Below are 15,322 nucleotides of genomic sequence, written 5' to 3'. Positions count from 1 at the left end.
GGTGGGTGCACCAGTGACACACTGCAAGGACCATAAGGCCAATCAGGAAGCTGTTCCATACCTCTCTAAGCTCCTCCTTCTCCAGCTTCTTTGGAACTGCATTAATCCTTCCATTCCAAATCACCCCCTCCCCTTCCATGCTCAAATTACAATTGGGTAAAAGCCTCCCACTGAAGCCAATGGGAGGCTTTTTCGAGGCTAATTGCTGAAGAAGGGGAAAGGGCAAAATACTGAGGCTGTCAGGAAGGCACATAGGCCTCTTTCCCCACGGAGAGGTGTGGTTCACTTCCTTAATTTTGCTAGTTAGCTACTGAGGGCAGTATCCAACTGCATGGTTCTGCCAGTGCAAATGGCACTGGGCGACTGAAATCCAGGTTCCAAACTATGTGCAAGAGGAGACTCCAACTAAAGTTATATTCACACACATGTGGATGCATGAGAAACCAGTTGCATTACACTGGCGGAACCCATGGTGCAAATAGGGATGTCGGAGGAATCTGAGTTGGTGTTTGAGCGTAGCAAGTTATTGCCAACTCAGCCCACCAGATGCCATTCCGTGGATCTCTGTGCTTGCCCTATTCAAAGCGCACTAGTTCGGGCAAACTTTGGGATACCCGCTTACCCACAAGCTGCCATTTTCTGATAAAACATGGGTAAGCTTTTTATGTAATTTGCTGTTTTGTGCAAAATGGTGGTGGTAAATAGTGCCGTTTATAGAAAATTAGACAATTTATGCCTGCCATTTTTTTGTAAATGTTGCAGAATGGTGATTATGTTAAAAGTTTATGTTAAAAGTTTACTTGCTGACCTGCTGAGTGGTGTGAGACTCAGGACAGATAAAAGGAAGAATTTCCTCACATAAATTATAGAATTCACTAACCCAAGATGTAGTGATGATGTAGTGATGAATGATGACCAGGTCAGATGGCTTTAGAAGAGGATTAAATAAATTTATGGAGGAGAAGGCTACTAGTATTTATTTTTATTTCTATTATTGTGGTTTATATTGATTTTCTATTTTGTGTTTTATCTTGATGTATGCTACCCATATATAGTATTGTAGCATCTAGATGGCCTCTTTGGGAAGAGAACAGAATTCTGGACTAGATCAACTTTTGATCCGATTCAGCAGGGATCTCCATACCATTCTCTCTGCCCTTTTAATCATCATCTCCAGATTTGAATTCAGCATTTCAGTTCTGGGGAAACGTGGAGGCAAATCCACCTGCAAATCATAGAACACCATCAGTTGACAGGATATATAACAAGTTCTTCAAGAGAAGTTTGTTTTTGCCTGAGCTGCTCCTTCTGCATTCTGAGCCAAGCTGGCTTTCGTCCCTTACCACCACACTCTCTGGACAAGATCACAGTTGTATTCTGTGTTACTATAGTGGAAAAAAGCGCACATGCTCAGATACAATTTTTCTTTTTCTTGTTATTTAACAGGGGGGAATTAAAAACACTCCACCTTGCCCTCAGTTCCAGGACTACTGGAAACTGTCTTCCAAGAAGAGGCCCTAGTTTCTGTATAGTATCACAGACACCCTTAACAACTTACATATTTACATGCTCCTTTTGTCTCCCTGAGTCTGATTTGATTCCCTTTCGATTAGAATTCCCATGTGAGATTCAATGCATCTTTGAAGTTTCATCACATTATTTTTGGGATGAATTCTGATGGATGGTAAACAAAACAACACTTTACTGGGATTGCTTAAAATAATGTAATAATAGCTGCTGCCATCCATCATGTTGTATCTTGTCAAAACCTAGGATGGTTTACACAGAACATTCTCCTTCCTGGAATACAGAAGATATTGGCAGGCCGTGGGTTCATTTCACTTTGCTAGTAAGTGCTGGGGGAATAGTCTCCTCTTTACTCACCCACTTAGGATGTAATCCTATGCTTGTTTAGACAGAAAAAATGTCCTACAACCCCCACCATTCCCTAGCCAGCCATGTTTTCTTCTTTTTGTCTAAATAGGCATAGGATTGTGCCCTTAATGGTTAATTAGATATACAAGTTAATTGCATATATGATTTAATTAGATATAAAAGGAAGATTTTGTATAAATCAGTCCAACCAGCAAAGAGAGGTCATTCCAACTGGGGATGTATGTGAATTTTGTTTCTGCTCCCAAAACATGTGGCCATGCCCTATTCGCCACCCCAAATGTGAGCAGGAGCAGGAGAATGTATCAGTGGAAAATTCTCAAAGCTCAGGTTTGATTTGTGTACATGTCCCCATTTGATTTTGTACATATTTTTTTAAAAAATGCACACATTTTGAAATTATCCATACTTCAGTATATGGGCAAAAAAATGTGTACAACTTTGGAAATAGGGACAACTTGGGTATATATATATATATATATATATATATATATATAGATTGATTGCACAACTTTCATGTTTGTTTTGCAAACAAATTCTATTCCTGCAAAAAGACCCAGGAGTGCAAACGTGGGCAGAAATTGAGGAGAGATAAGCAGTGAGCCAATGAATGGAGAATCTTGGTGAGCTTGAACACTGTTATTTTTTTCCCCCAACTGTTCCTAATTCCTATGAATGGGAATTACTTGGTAATGATTCCTCCTGTTAGAAATGCAGTTCACGGAGAAAAAACAAAAGGCATACAGGATGAGCGTTTACTGGTCCCTCATGCACACAAAGCTAAAAACGAAACTGCACCATTCCTTAGTGAAGAAAAGGTCAAAAAGTTTATTCACAAAAATTTTGCATAAAAATGCAGATATTCTTGCACAAAATGCAGATTGAGAATAGTGAAGTGGCGTGCCCAGGCCTCAATCCGTTCCCTACTGACTACTTCCAAGTTTGAACCACCCAATGGGTTTTCACCATACAGGTGTTCAAGTACCCATTTGCAATTCTAGGGTGGGTGGATGGATGGGGGTAGCTGCTTAGAGGGAAATGTTTGAGGGAGGGAAAGTGTTATGTACCTCATTGGTTCTCCATCTTCAGTTACCTTTTCCTGATGCTGCTTTAAAACACACATACACACACAGCTCTACTACTTGTACTTGTACAGAAGGTAGCCCCTATGAGTTGAAGTCCAGTCCACTGCAAATAAAAGGCATATCCTTTGAAAGCAAATGAGAAAAAGGAGGTAAAAACACTCTACTGAAGATCAACATGATGGAGAGGCTTGAGAAAATACTTTAAAAACAATTGCCAGGTACCATCAGATTCTGTCAGGTGCCGCTACATTTCTGAGCTATGCAAGGTGGCCACGTTCTGAAACATTTGTGCAATTGTTTGAGTGCATTCCAATGTATTAATGGATTTTCCCATTCCACATGTTCACCACACCATTTTGCTCTTAGCTGCTCGCAACTGTTCAGATTTTCAATATTACACAATAAAGCTCAGACCAGACTGTTGTGGAGTCAACTGTCCAGTGATTGTAGTTCCAAATTGAATTCTTGACATCAAACTGCTCTTAAAGGCACAAAACAAAGCTATTTTCCCTCTGGTCATTGGGTAATTGTACTTGCAAGTTTGACTCACAGTTACAAGGCCATTGCATAGGGTGACCATAGGGAAAGGACAGGGCTCCTGCATCGTTAACAGTTGTATAAAAAAGGGAATTTCAGCTGGTATCATTTACATGCATGCAGCACCTGGTAAAATGCCCTCTTCATCACAAAAGTTAAAGCTGCAGGAGCCCTGCCCTCTTTTGTATCTGACCACTCTAGTATAGGCCCTGCAGCTTTAACTGTTGTGATGAAGAGGAAATTTCACCAGGTGCTGCATGCATACAAAGGACACCTGCTGAAATTCCCTTTTCTATACAACTGTTAAAGGTATAGGAGCCCTGTCCTCCTTTTATATGGTCACCTTACCATTGCATAACTATAGGAAGAGAGCCTAAGGACAACTGATGAGTTTTTCTGGGGTTAACTCAAAATTTCAAGGCTTTCAGCAGCTTCCAATACGTCTGCATAATCAACATGCCAGTCCAAACCATTTCCACATGCCTAATATAAGTTGCTGTTTTGCAGCATGACTGTTGCAAGCAGGAACAGCTGAGGCAGCAGTTTATATAAGCTATCCCAAGTCATAATTTGCTGCCAGAACAATGTGTTAGGAGGGGACCATAAAAACATTATCCTCTGGAAGTCACATTAATCAGAGCTGACCGAAATGGGGTAAGAGAGAGGTTTCAGGTGAGAAGAGACAATTCAGTCCCCACCCCCATCGAATCTGTTGATGCCAATGCAAAGTGAGAGGGGACCCTTGGCCAAAAGGGATTCCAATGTACCATGTTACACCGTAGCTATGCAGTATTAGTATTGTGATCTGATATAAAAAGAAACAGGGGATTATTTGCCTCTGGAACTTTGGGAACATATATTTGCCTAGGAAATATTTTACTCTTTATAAATCAGTCCAATCTGCAAAGAGTGTTTATGCTTTATAAACAAGAGCAACTTTTGGCGGTCACCCCAAGGTTTTCTTAAAACTGGCAGGATACCCTGTTTTGTTTTGCAACTGTTTTGTTTTGCAAGTATAAAGAGTCACTTAATTCTAAGATGCAAACATTCTTAAGGCCTGGGTGGTGGTAAAGGCAGAGCTGGAAGGACTGATGAAAGAATGCCAAGGACCTTAAATGGGAAAAGGGAACACAACACACTTGTCAAAGCTCCATTTATTTTGGAAGTACCATGGCTAATAAGTTAGTCACCCTCTGTCATGTCTAGCCCTGCTCCCTGTGGGTTGGAAGAAGGTGTTTCAGGTGATCAATCAGAATCAGACTCTGAAGTAGAGGAGTCAGCACCAGAAACAGGCCAGCCTGTACCAGTGGGGGAGAAAGCTGTCACGGGTTCTTCACCAGCTGCTAGTGAACTCTCTCCAGAGCTTATCTCATCAAGGGCAAAAAATACACAGTCAGTGGGAAGCCAACGTTCTTCCGAGGGAGAGAGTGCAGAGAGGCTAGCCGATCCTAGAGTACGCTGCCAACTAAAATGGGCGGAACTAAAGGAAGAGGAGAGAAAGTCAGCCCGGCTTGCATCCTGTCAGAAGCTGCCTCAGAACTAGTCTCTCTCTGATGTTAACGCATATTGCGAAAAAGACTTTCCATTCTTCTTGAAAGTACAATTGTCTCACTTAGTTTTCATAGTTTTGCCAAGGGGAAAGTTCCTAGAGATTAGACTCTCTTCAGGTGGGAAGAGAAGCTTATTGCTTGAAAACAGCTTTGTGGATTACTTAGCAGGCCTCGTTATTGTCTCCCAAGAAGGCAGGAGGTTTTGAAAAACACAACACCCTCCATCTAGACTCCAGTTTAAGCTTTGGCTGAATGGAGGGTATCGTGTGGAACAGTTGTCTCCATCATGATCTTTAGAGCCTGATTTATAGCAAACATATCTTGGTTCCAATCCAAATATATTTACACTGGATAAACACACATTGCCTGAGACATTTTAGTGTAAATAAAAAGGACAGTATCCAATGCTGCCTTTACAATAACAGGTGTTGCCATTGGGAATATTGCAACCTCTTCAGCAAGTTACAGGAAGGGGTCAATGTTGTAGTTAGTTAATTCAGGGGAGTTTAGGCCACAGCTAGCCTTAGGCCCTCTACAGCCTGCAGTGTGGTTTCCTGTGATTTGGTCCTTTTGCTCCTCCCCTTCCTCCTCCCTTTCTCTGACATCCTCCATTGCTGAGAGAAGTTGTGTTTGTTCTCTTGCTCCTGCTGGTGTTATAGAACACCAAATGGACTGAATAAACTCTGTTTGAAACTGTACGTGACCCTCAGTCATTCCTTCCCAATGCCGGTGGTGCAGCTTTGACCTTGGGATGAAAGTCCAGGGCCCTGCAGCCCAGCCCCCCACTTCAAATGACCACCTGGAGAGCAGCAGGTAATGAGGGTATCAGATGCAAACTCCAATTTAATCCTGTCACCATGATGGTGCTATGATTTAAATGAGTTTAAAATGCAAAAACTGCACACCCTCAATGCATTTTTAAAAATAAATAAATCAGGGTTGGCAAGCAGTATTGTAGTGGTTGTGGTTGTTTTAAGAACTCAAGAAGAGCCCTGCTGGATCAGACTAAGGGTTAATCTAGCCGAGCATTCTGTTCACATAGTGGCCAACCAACTGCCCACAGGTAACCCACAAGCAGGACATGAGTGCAGCAGCACCCTCCCACCCATCTTCCCCAGCAACTGGGGTACCTAAGCACACTGCCTCTCATACTGGAGATAGAATATAGCTAGTCACCATCAGGGGGTTGGACTCGATGGCCTTAGAGGCCCCTTCCAATTCTACTACTCTGTGATTCTATGATTCTATGACTAGTAGCCATCAATAGCTTTCTCCTCCAGGAATTTGCCCAATCCCCTTTTAAAACCTTCCAAACTGGTGGCCATTGCTACATCATGTCATAGTGAATTCCATAGTTTAACTGTGAGCTGTGTGAAGAAGTTCAACATGGGTCTGTTTCTTTAGGCTCATAGTTTTAAAAGTTGTTATAGTGGTTTTAAAGGTGGTTTTAAATGTATGTTTTGTATGCTTTTCTGGTCTTTAATTTTTGTATATTGTTTTTAAGTGTCTTAATATTATGTAAACTGCCCAGAGAGCTTTGGCTATGGGGCGGTATGCAAATAATAATAATAATAATAATAATAATAATAATAATAATAATAATCTGACCTGAATTTCCCACCAATCAGCCTCATTGGATGGGAGAAAGGGAGAAAAATGCACTTTCTCCATACTACTGATAATTCTGTACACCTCTAACATGTCTCCCCTCACTCACTTTTTCTCTAAGCTAAACAGTTTCGGATGTTGTAGACCTTTCTTCATAGCAGAGTTGCTCCAGCCCCTTGATCATTTTAGTTGTTGTTGCTGTTGCTGCTGCTGCTGTTCTAACATATATAGGAATGTAGAAGCACTGCAGTGTAAAATGTGGAATGGTGGTTGGGGGGGCAGTGAAGAGAAATGTTAGTTGTGCACTTTACAACTGTAGTGATACACATGGACATCTAAAGGAGGGGGGAATATAAAGTCAGTGCAGAGTTGATTTTCGAAAACAGAACCAAAGTGTCGGGGTTGTTATACATGCATGAGCATGTAATGTGTACTTTGCTTTCCTGATGCGTTCACAGGGGGAAAAATAAAGGTACTGCAATTGGAAGAACATGCAGAAAAGTGGAAGAGGGGTCCTTAAACTTTAGATTGGGGGAGCATGCTTGGGTTTAATTCCGTCTCCTGGATATCCTAAGAAGGAAGCCGACAATGTGATCCACTAACCATCTACTCTGAAGTAAGCTTCTTCAAGTTACTCCCAGATAAGTACATGTAGAATAACAGCCTTTAGCCTTGAAATTTTGAGTTAATTCCAGAAACCTGGCAAACTGCATCCATTGTCCTTCCTCTAGTTATGCAATGGCCTGGTAAATGTGAGTCGAACTTGCAAATGCGATTACCCAGTGCCTAGAAGAAAGAGAAACAACAACCATCAACCAAGGCCTGGCTTGGGTTTGTACCTCTAAGAGCAGTTTGATGTAAAGAACTCAGCAGGTGAAGCTTTTCGCAGCAAGGAGATAAACATCACCAGTAGCGTAGTGAGAAATGTTGAAGTGCAGGCAATGGAAGTTGGTGGGGCTGGGATTCCATTCCGGGTTTCAGAATCAGCCAGGACTCTAAAGCAGCTATCCAAGGTGCTGAACGCTGTCCCCAAAATAAGTTCAGGACCTTGGATAAATCCCTTAGAGTTCTGGCTGGTTCTGTCTGAAACACATAATGAATTTACAGCCCCACTGAAATCAGGTCCACCAGTCTCTACTGCTTGATCCTCTGGACCCCCAGCTCCACTACAAGACTGATGATCACATGCTAATGTATGAACATCAAGTTGCTCTTAAAGGCACAGGTAGTGGTCAGAAAAAGAGTTGGCCACCTCAGTTGAGGGGAGCACTGTCCGAGGTAAGTGTGTGTGTGTGTGTGTGTGTGTGTGTGTGTGTGTGTGTATAATATAGGAGGAAATCAAGATGGGTAGTCTGTTTACCTATATCCACAGGTATAAGAAAATAAATTCTTTGGCCTTTTCATTATAAATCATAAGATTGATGTTTTCAGTGTAACTAACATATATTAAGACTGCAACCACTTTCACAACTAATGGTCTTTGTTGAAATGCATGGCACAGGACTGTGTCTCAACAGAAGCAGTTGGAAGGAGGAGTCGGATCCTTTCAAAGCAAGGTAACCACAAAAAGGAAATGGAGACCTGGTTGCTTAAATGATTGCAATACCCATCTCTGTATTGTTTTTCTAGTCTTAGAACTATTTGCACTCTGCACATGCATAAATGCCTTGTCTATCATTGGTTACCGTATTGCAAAACTGTATTATGATTGGCGGGAAGTTTCTGCCATTGTCTCTAAAGGGAACTGACCCTACAAATATGTTAGCTTTTCCTGAAATTAGTGGGCATCCCTTCAGATCCTCTAGGTGTTGCCACCTTGCAGCACTGCAGGTTGCTCATAATAAACCTTTTCTAAAGAGAGAGAAATTGTGTCTTGAGAGTCTTTGACCACCACTCAGTGAACAACGGGGACCCACCCTTTGGGGTCCCTCCACAATAGGCAAGTGCCAAACTCTGCAGGCAGCCACGTCCTCATTGTCATTTTGGTTATATAAATTGGCCTCAGGTTAGTCTAAGCTCTCCAAACTCTTCTGGATGTTGGTTCTCGATTGAGTTGACTTGTTTGAACGGTGCCCAGCTTCAGATGCGAGCTGTCAGAATCAAACGGTGCTACAACGCTCGCGCTAATAATTTGTGGTGGAGAAATCCATGAAGAATTCATGCTTTCCTGCTGGTGTGAAGAGCATAATTCTTCTATGACTTATTTACAAGGGAGACTTCACAGTCTGAAGTACAAACAGAGCCATCGCTCTGTCTAAAACCTTTTTAATGCAGTGAGTACACAGTGTGTGCATCTGCTTTAATAGCAGACAAACAAGACACAAAAGCTGTTATCTTCCACATAGCCACAAGGCACATGTATTATTTATTCTGCTTTTGTACACCGCTTTATTTTTCAAGATGGATTAACGATTCAATTTGTTTGTTACAGCCAGGGTATCTTGATGTTCCTGGGTTCATTAAACCATATGCATTACCATTTTATTGACGTTTCCTTTTAAATTACTATGGGATAGTTGTCAAACTATAACCGTGGGTAGTATTGGATTTTTAAAACACACAGCATACAGCAGCAGGATTATGAGAACCATTTTTAGATGTGGAGCTCTTGCCAATCTCTGCAAATCTTTGCAACTGGGAACAGAAGTGGAATTATTACAATAGAACTCTAATATTTCTTGTCTTACATTTTCTTTTTATCTACTATTTTGTACTTTAATAAGAGTCTTTTTTGGTCATTGCTGTTGCTTTTCTTTCTTTTTCTCTCTCTCCCATTTGACAGTCTCTGTTGCAAAGTGAAGCTATACATGTTTTAGGGCACAATCCTATGCATGTTCAGATGCAACTCTCAGCATGCCCCAGCCAGCATTTCTGTCTAAACATGCATAGGATGGCACCTTTAAAATATAGTGCTTTAACACTAGTCCTATGCAATCATGCACCTGCACACATGAGGGCTAAACGTTGTAGTGGTGCAAGGGGCGCATGTAAGTCCTGCTTCCAATAATCTGCAAGTGAACGGGTGCCTCTAGAGATCTTAGCATATTTAGCATGAATATCTGAAGGAGGGGTGGTGAGTACACTTGACTGAATGAGCTGACAACCCTCCCCTACCCCTAATCCGGAACCCTGCCTTATCACACTTTCTGGCTGTGGGGAAATCTGTAAGTGCATCTGTACAAATATGCTTACAAAGCACCCTTCCGACTTCAGCAACATGAAGGTCTCTAGCCGAACCTGGCTGATGTGCACACCTGCATCCCCTACAGGTAGCCCATTATCCGTGCACAGTTCATAGTCAAATTATTGGAATGTGTTGCCACAAGGTCTAAAGACAGCTGCCAATTTAGATGACTTTGGAAGGAATTGGATGAATTCATGGAGGATCAGGTTATCATCATGATGGCCATATCTTACCTCCAGTACTGGGGAGCTGTGTTATGCTTCTGGGATTCGCATAGGCAATTGGTTGTCCACTGCATGAACAGGATGCTGGATTAGACAGGGATTTGGTCTGGTCTAGCAGGGCTCTTCTTTTGTTCTTAAGTTTAGGGCTGGTATATGAGTCTTCTGCCCCACCACATTTTTAGTCCTTGTAAAAAGTAGCGCTATACAGTCCAAATGCCTGGAAAGGAGTACTGAGAATCAGGAATTGGAGACTGGAAGCATTTATGAGTCTGGAGGGAGGAGGAGGAGGAGGAGGAGGAGGAGGAGGAGGTGCTTGCATGCAAGTGGACAATATCAAGACAATTCTAAATTGAGGATTATGCTTTGCTGCCTGATGCATATGAAACAAAAGGGGAACCAAATGCCACTCAGCTTTTAAATCCCATTGTCTGTGAGGGGATATGGAATGCCAAGAGATTTATCATAGGTTTCTTAAGCCTCCTGGTTTTTTTTGCTTAAAAGCTAGGCTCTCCCTATTTGTGGCCTTCCCAGCATCTTGTTAACTTTGAAATAATTGAGCCTCCATGAGATTGGCAGGGGATCCGTGATTTCTAAAGAGGGAAAGAAGATTTGGAGGGGGGAGAGAGAGAGAGAAAGGGGGGGCATCTCCTCAGGGTGGGTTGCTTTGAGAGCCCTCACCTTCTGCTCGGTGTGTTGCCTTATTAATACACTGTTTTTAACAAGGATGTCAGAAGGATATAGATTTCAAAATAGGTTGCTGTGGAAACCAATGGTTCATTACCCTTTCCTATTCCCATGACCTCCTTTTCCCTCTTTTTTTTTTATAGTGTTAGAATGAAAGATGGATGTCCGTGGAGATACAAGCTCTGTATGTACTTTATTCAATGTTTATTGTATTGTGCCTTGTGCTGAAATGTGAATGTTTGTTTCTTTGCTTTTAGTTGGGAATTGCCATTTATGTATTTACAATACTGGTTAATACATAATCATCATCATGAAATGGTGGTAATAAAGTCTCACGGGTCAAGGAAAGCCTGTTCAAGTGGCTTTTAAAACTTGCCCCTATTTCTGCCCCTTAGATCACATTTGGAAGAGTGCTCCAAAGGGCCTCCACTTAGAAGCCCCCTCTTACAAACCACTTCCAGGTGACATTCCATTGGCCGCAGAATAACCACTAAGGGCTCTTGAGAGGATCACAGTTAAAAACTGAGTATATATATATACATACAGGAAGACAGTCAGCTAGATATCCTATCAGCAACAAAACTTTGAACATGGCTTGGTAGCTAATAGCCAGCCAGTGAAGTTCTTTTAACATAGCTGTACCTAAGAATATAAGAAGAGCCATGCTGGATCAGACCAGTCTAGACCAGCATTATGTTCACAAAGTGGCCAACTAGCTGCCCATGAGAAACTCACAATCAGGACATGAGTACAACAGCACCCTCCTGACCATGTCCCCCAGCAACTGGTGTACATAGGCATACTATCTCTGATACTGGAGGTAGCATATAGCTATCAGGACAAGTATGTCTAGGTGTTCCACTGAGCATCCTAGCTGCTGTGTTCTGCAATAGCTACAGGTTCTGAGCCAGACACAAGTGCAGCCCCACATAGATTGCATTACAGTAGTCTATCCATGATTTGTCATAATTATTATTATTATTATTATTATTATATTATTATTATTATATTATTATATGCCCCTTACGCCTGGAACGCTCTTCCAGAACATTTGAGAACTACAAGTTCAATCGCAGCTTTTAAAGCTCAACTAAAAACTTTTCTTTTTCCTAAAGCTTTTAAAACTTGATGTTGTGCAGACTTTATACTGTTAGTTTTACCCTACCCTGTGCCTGCTTACCCTACCCTGTGCCTGTTTGCATTCTCTTCCCCTCCTTATTGTTTTACTATGATTTTATTAGATTGTAAGCCTATGCGGCAGAGTCTTGCTATTTACTTGCTATTTACTGTTTTACTCTGTACAGCACCATGTACATTGATGGTGCTATATAAATAAATAAATAAATAAATAAATAATAATAATAATAATTATTATTATTATTTATATAGCACCATCAATGTACATGGTGCTGTACAGAGTAAAACAGTAAATAGCAAGACCCTGCCGCATAGGCTTACATTCTAATAAAATCATAGTAAAGCAAAAAGGAGGGGAAGAGAATGCAAACAGGCACTGGGTAGGGTAAACAGGCACAGGGTAGGGTAAAACTAACAGTATAGAGTCCAAACAACATCAGGTTTTAAAAGCTTTAGGAAAAAGAAAAGTTTTTAGCTGAGCTTTAAAAGCTGCGATTGAACTTGTGGATCTCAGATGTTCTGGAAGAGTGTTCCAGGCATAAGGGGCAGCAGAAGAAAATGGACGAAGCCGAGCAAGGGAAGTAGAGACCCATGGGCAGGTGAGAAACATGGCGTCAGAGAAACGAAGAGCACGAGCGGGGCAATAGTGTGAGATGAGAGAGGAGAGATAGGAAGGAGCTAGACCGTGAAAAGCTTTGAAGGTCAACAGAAGAAGTTTATATTGGATTCTGAAGTGAATTGGAAGCCAATGAAGAGATTTCAGAAGTGGAGTAACATGATCAGAGCGGGGAGCCAAGAAAATGATCTTAGCGGCAGAGTGGTGGACCGAGACCAATGGACTGATGTGAGAAGAAGAAAGGCCAGTGAGAAGAAGGTTGCAGTAGTCCAACCGAGAAATAACCAGTGCATGAACAAGTGTCTTGGCAGAAGAGACAGACAGAAATGATCGAATCCTGGCAATATTATACAGGAAAAAACGACAGGATTTAGCTACTGCCTCAATATGAGGAATAAAGGAGAGCGAGGAGTCGAAGATAAAGCCAAGGCTACGAGCTTCCTTGACTGGAGTAAGCGTAACATCATTGACAGTAAGAGAGAATGAGAGATGAGGGGAAGGTTTAGGAGGAAAAACAAGCAATTCAGTCTTTGCCATGTTAAGTTTCAAACGACGATGAAGCAGCCAAGCTGAGATATCTGAAAGACATGGCGAGTTACGATCGTGAACATCAGGAGAAAGTTCCGGAGATGAGAGATATAATTGTGTATCATCAGCATACAGATGATATTGGAGGCCATGAGATTGAATAAGCTTACCCAAGGGCAACATGTATAAGGAAAACAACAACGGGCCAAGCACCGAGCCTTGCGGGACCCCTACGGAAAGGGGAAAAGAGGAAGACGAGCTGCCATTAGCCAACACGCTGAAAGAGCGACCCGCTAGATAGGAGGCAAACCAGTTATAGACAGAGCCACAGAGTCCAAAGTCATGAAGGGAATCTAAGAGAAGATCATGATCAACCGTGTCAAAGGCTGCAGTTAGATCAAGGAGAATAAGAGCGGAATAAAGGCCTTTAGACTTGGCAGTAAGAAGATCATTGGTGATCTTAGTAAGGGCTGTTTCAGTGGAGTGCAAAGGACGGAATCCAGATTGAAAAGGATCCAGAGCAGAGTTACTAGACAGAAATATAGAATATCCCAGGAGTAAACCTTTTATTCTTTCTCCCCACTGCAAATATATTTTTGGGATAGGGTTCAGCACCTTGGCTAACTCCTTTAGAGTTCTGGCTGGGTCTGACTGAAACACAGAATAGGTTCACAGCCCCACCAAAACTGGAGCCACCCCTGCACACACACTGATCTATAGTACAATTTCCTAGGGGTGTGCACTCCGCACCAAAAATCCGGAGGTCCAACAGACCTCTGACATACCTCCAAAATGGTGGTGCAGTTAGACGGTGATTTTAAAACTGTCGGAAACCTGTGGTGCGATTAGAAGATTGTTCGGCGCTTGAATGGATCCGTAGGTAACCAAAGATATTTTTAGGTAATGCGAGGGCTTGTTTCATGCTGATGGACACCTAACTGAACACTTCCATATAGGAAGATGCTGTCATGGTGATAGAGGGGTAGTTTTGAGATTGACATCTGTGACTAACCAATAGCCAGTCTCCTCCCTGTCCCCCACCTCCAATCACAGTACTTAGGGGTGAGGGATTGCAAATGCCCTGGAACTCATTCGTTTGCTAGCTTGTGGACTGAGAAAGAGTCCAAATTCCACTCCCCACATGCACTTCATCTTCTCTCAAGAGAACTTTCAGAAACTAACCTCCTATGAAAATCAAAGTCCCCCATGTGTGTTGACTTGGTACCATATGTTTAAATTATGGGAGCTGTGCCTGAACTAGAATGAAACTATAACCAATTTTCTTCACTTCTTGAAAAATTGATGTCAGCTGAAAGGAAGGATTTAGGAAAAATGACTCACATTATGAAAATAATGAAAAGCATTCCATGTCCCAGGAAGTGATGATGACTGGCAGGAAGTGTAGATCCATACAGTCTCACAAGCCAATATTAAGATACGGAAAAGATTCTTGTGCTGAAGACTGATCTGTGTTCTGCAAGTATGGCTGCAACTCAGCCAGGCGTAAAGTCAAGAGAAGAAGGGGCTACTAGTACTAGTATATCTCCTGTTTTGAAGACAGGACTCAAGTTTATATGCTTTGAAAAAATATATACAAAATAAAGGTATTATATTTATGTTTGTTCTTGTCTAACCTCTCACAGGGAGAGCACACACACACCCCATTAGAGCAACCGGTCAGGGAACAGATCTCTATTTTTATAAACTGAAGATACACAACTGTGCATCAGCAAAGTAAAGGATAAAAGGTCCTGTGCAGTTCCATGTGTGTTTGTAAGGGGGGGGGTTGAGGGGGATTTTTTAAAAAAAGAATCCTAAAAATCAAGGAATGAAAGGATTTGCTTTAAACTTGGCATTGCTAAAACCTTTCCAGGGTGCCATGTTTCATCTCTTTATCTTTAAAAATGAGAGATGTATTTATTTTTGTTAATTCCCATTAACGATAATAGCATGGTTCTCTGAAAATGAACAGTTTTCTGATGAATAATCCAGCGGTGCAGGAGAGACAGAGCCACCCTGAAAATTGGGAGGGGGAATTGCCTCACTGGAGCTCTGCCCTGAAGTTTGGGGAGGAGCAGACCTGTTCTGCACACCCCTACATTCTCTTCCTTTTTGGACAGAACACCCTACACTTAAATCAAGTCAATGTATTCCTATTGCCAGCTTCCATGAAAAAGAAAATCCTCCAAGGAATCTCTGTAAGGAGACTGAGTCCTCTAGTGACATCCCCAAGACTTAGATCCTAAGCCAAACCAGACCATGGTTACAAAAGTCAA

Source organism: Elgaria multicarinata, chromosome 9 (genome assembly GCF_023053635.1).
Source record: "Elgaria multicarinata webbii isolate HBS135686 ecotype San Diego chromosome 9, rElgMul1.1.pri, whole genome shotgun sequence".
Lineage (NCBI taxonomy): Eukaryota > Metazoa > Chordata > Lepidosauria > Squamata > Anguidae > Elgaria > Elgaria multicarinata.
Note: the sequence above shows the minus strand (reverse complement) of the source record.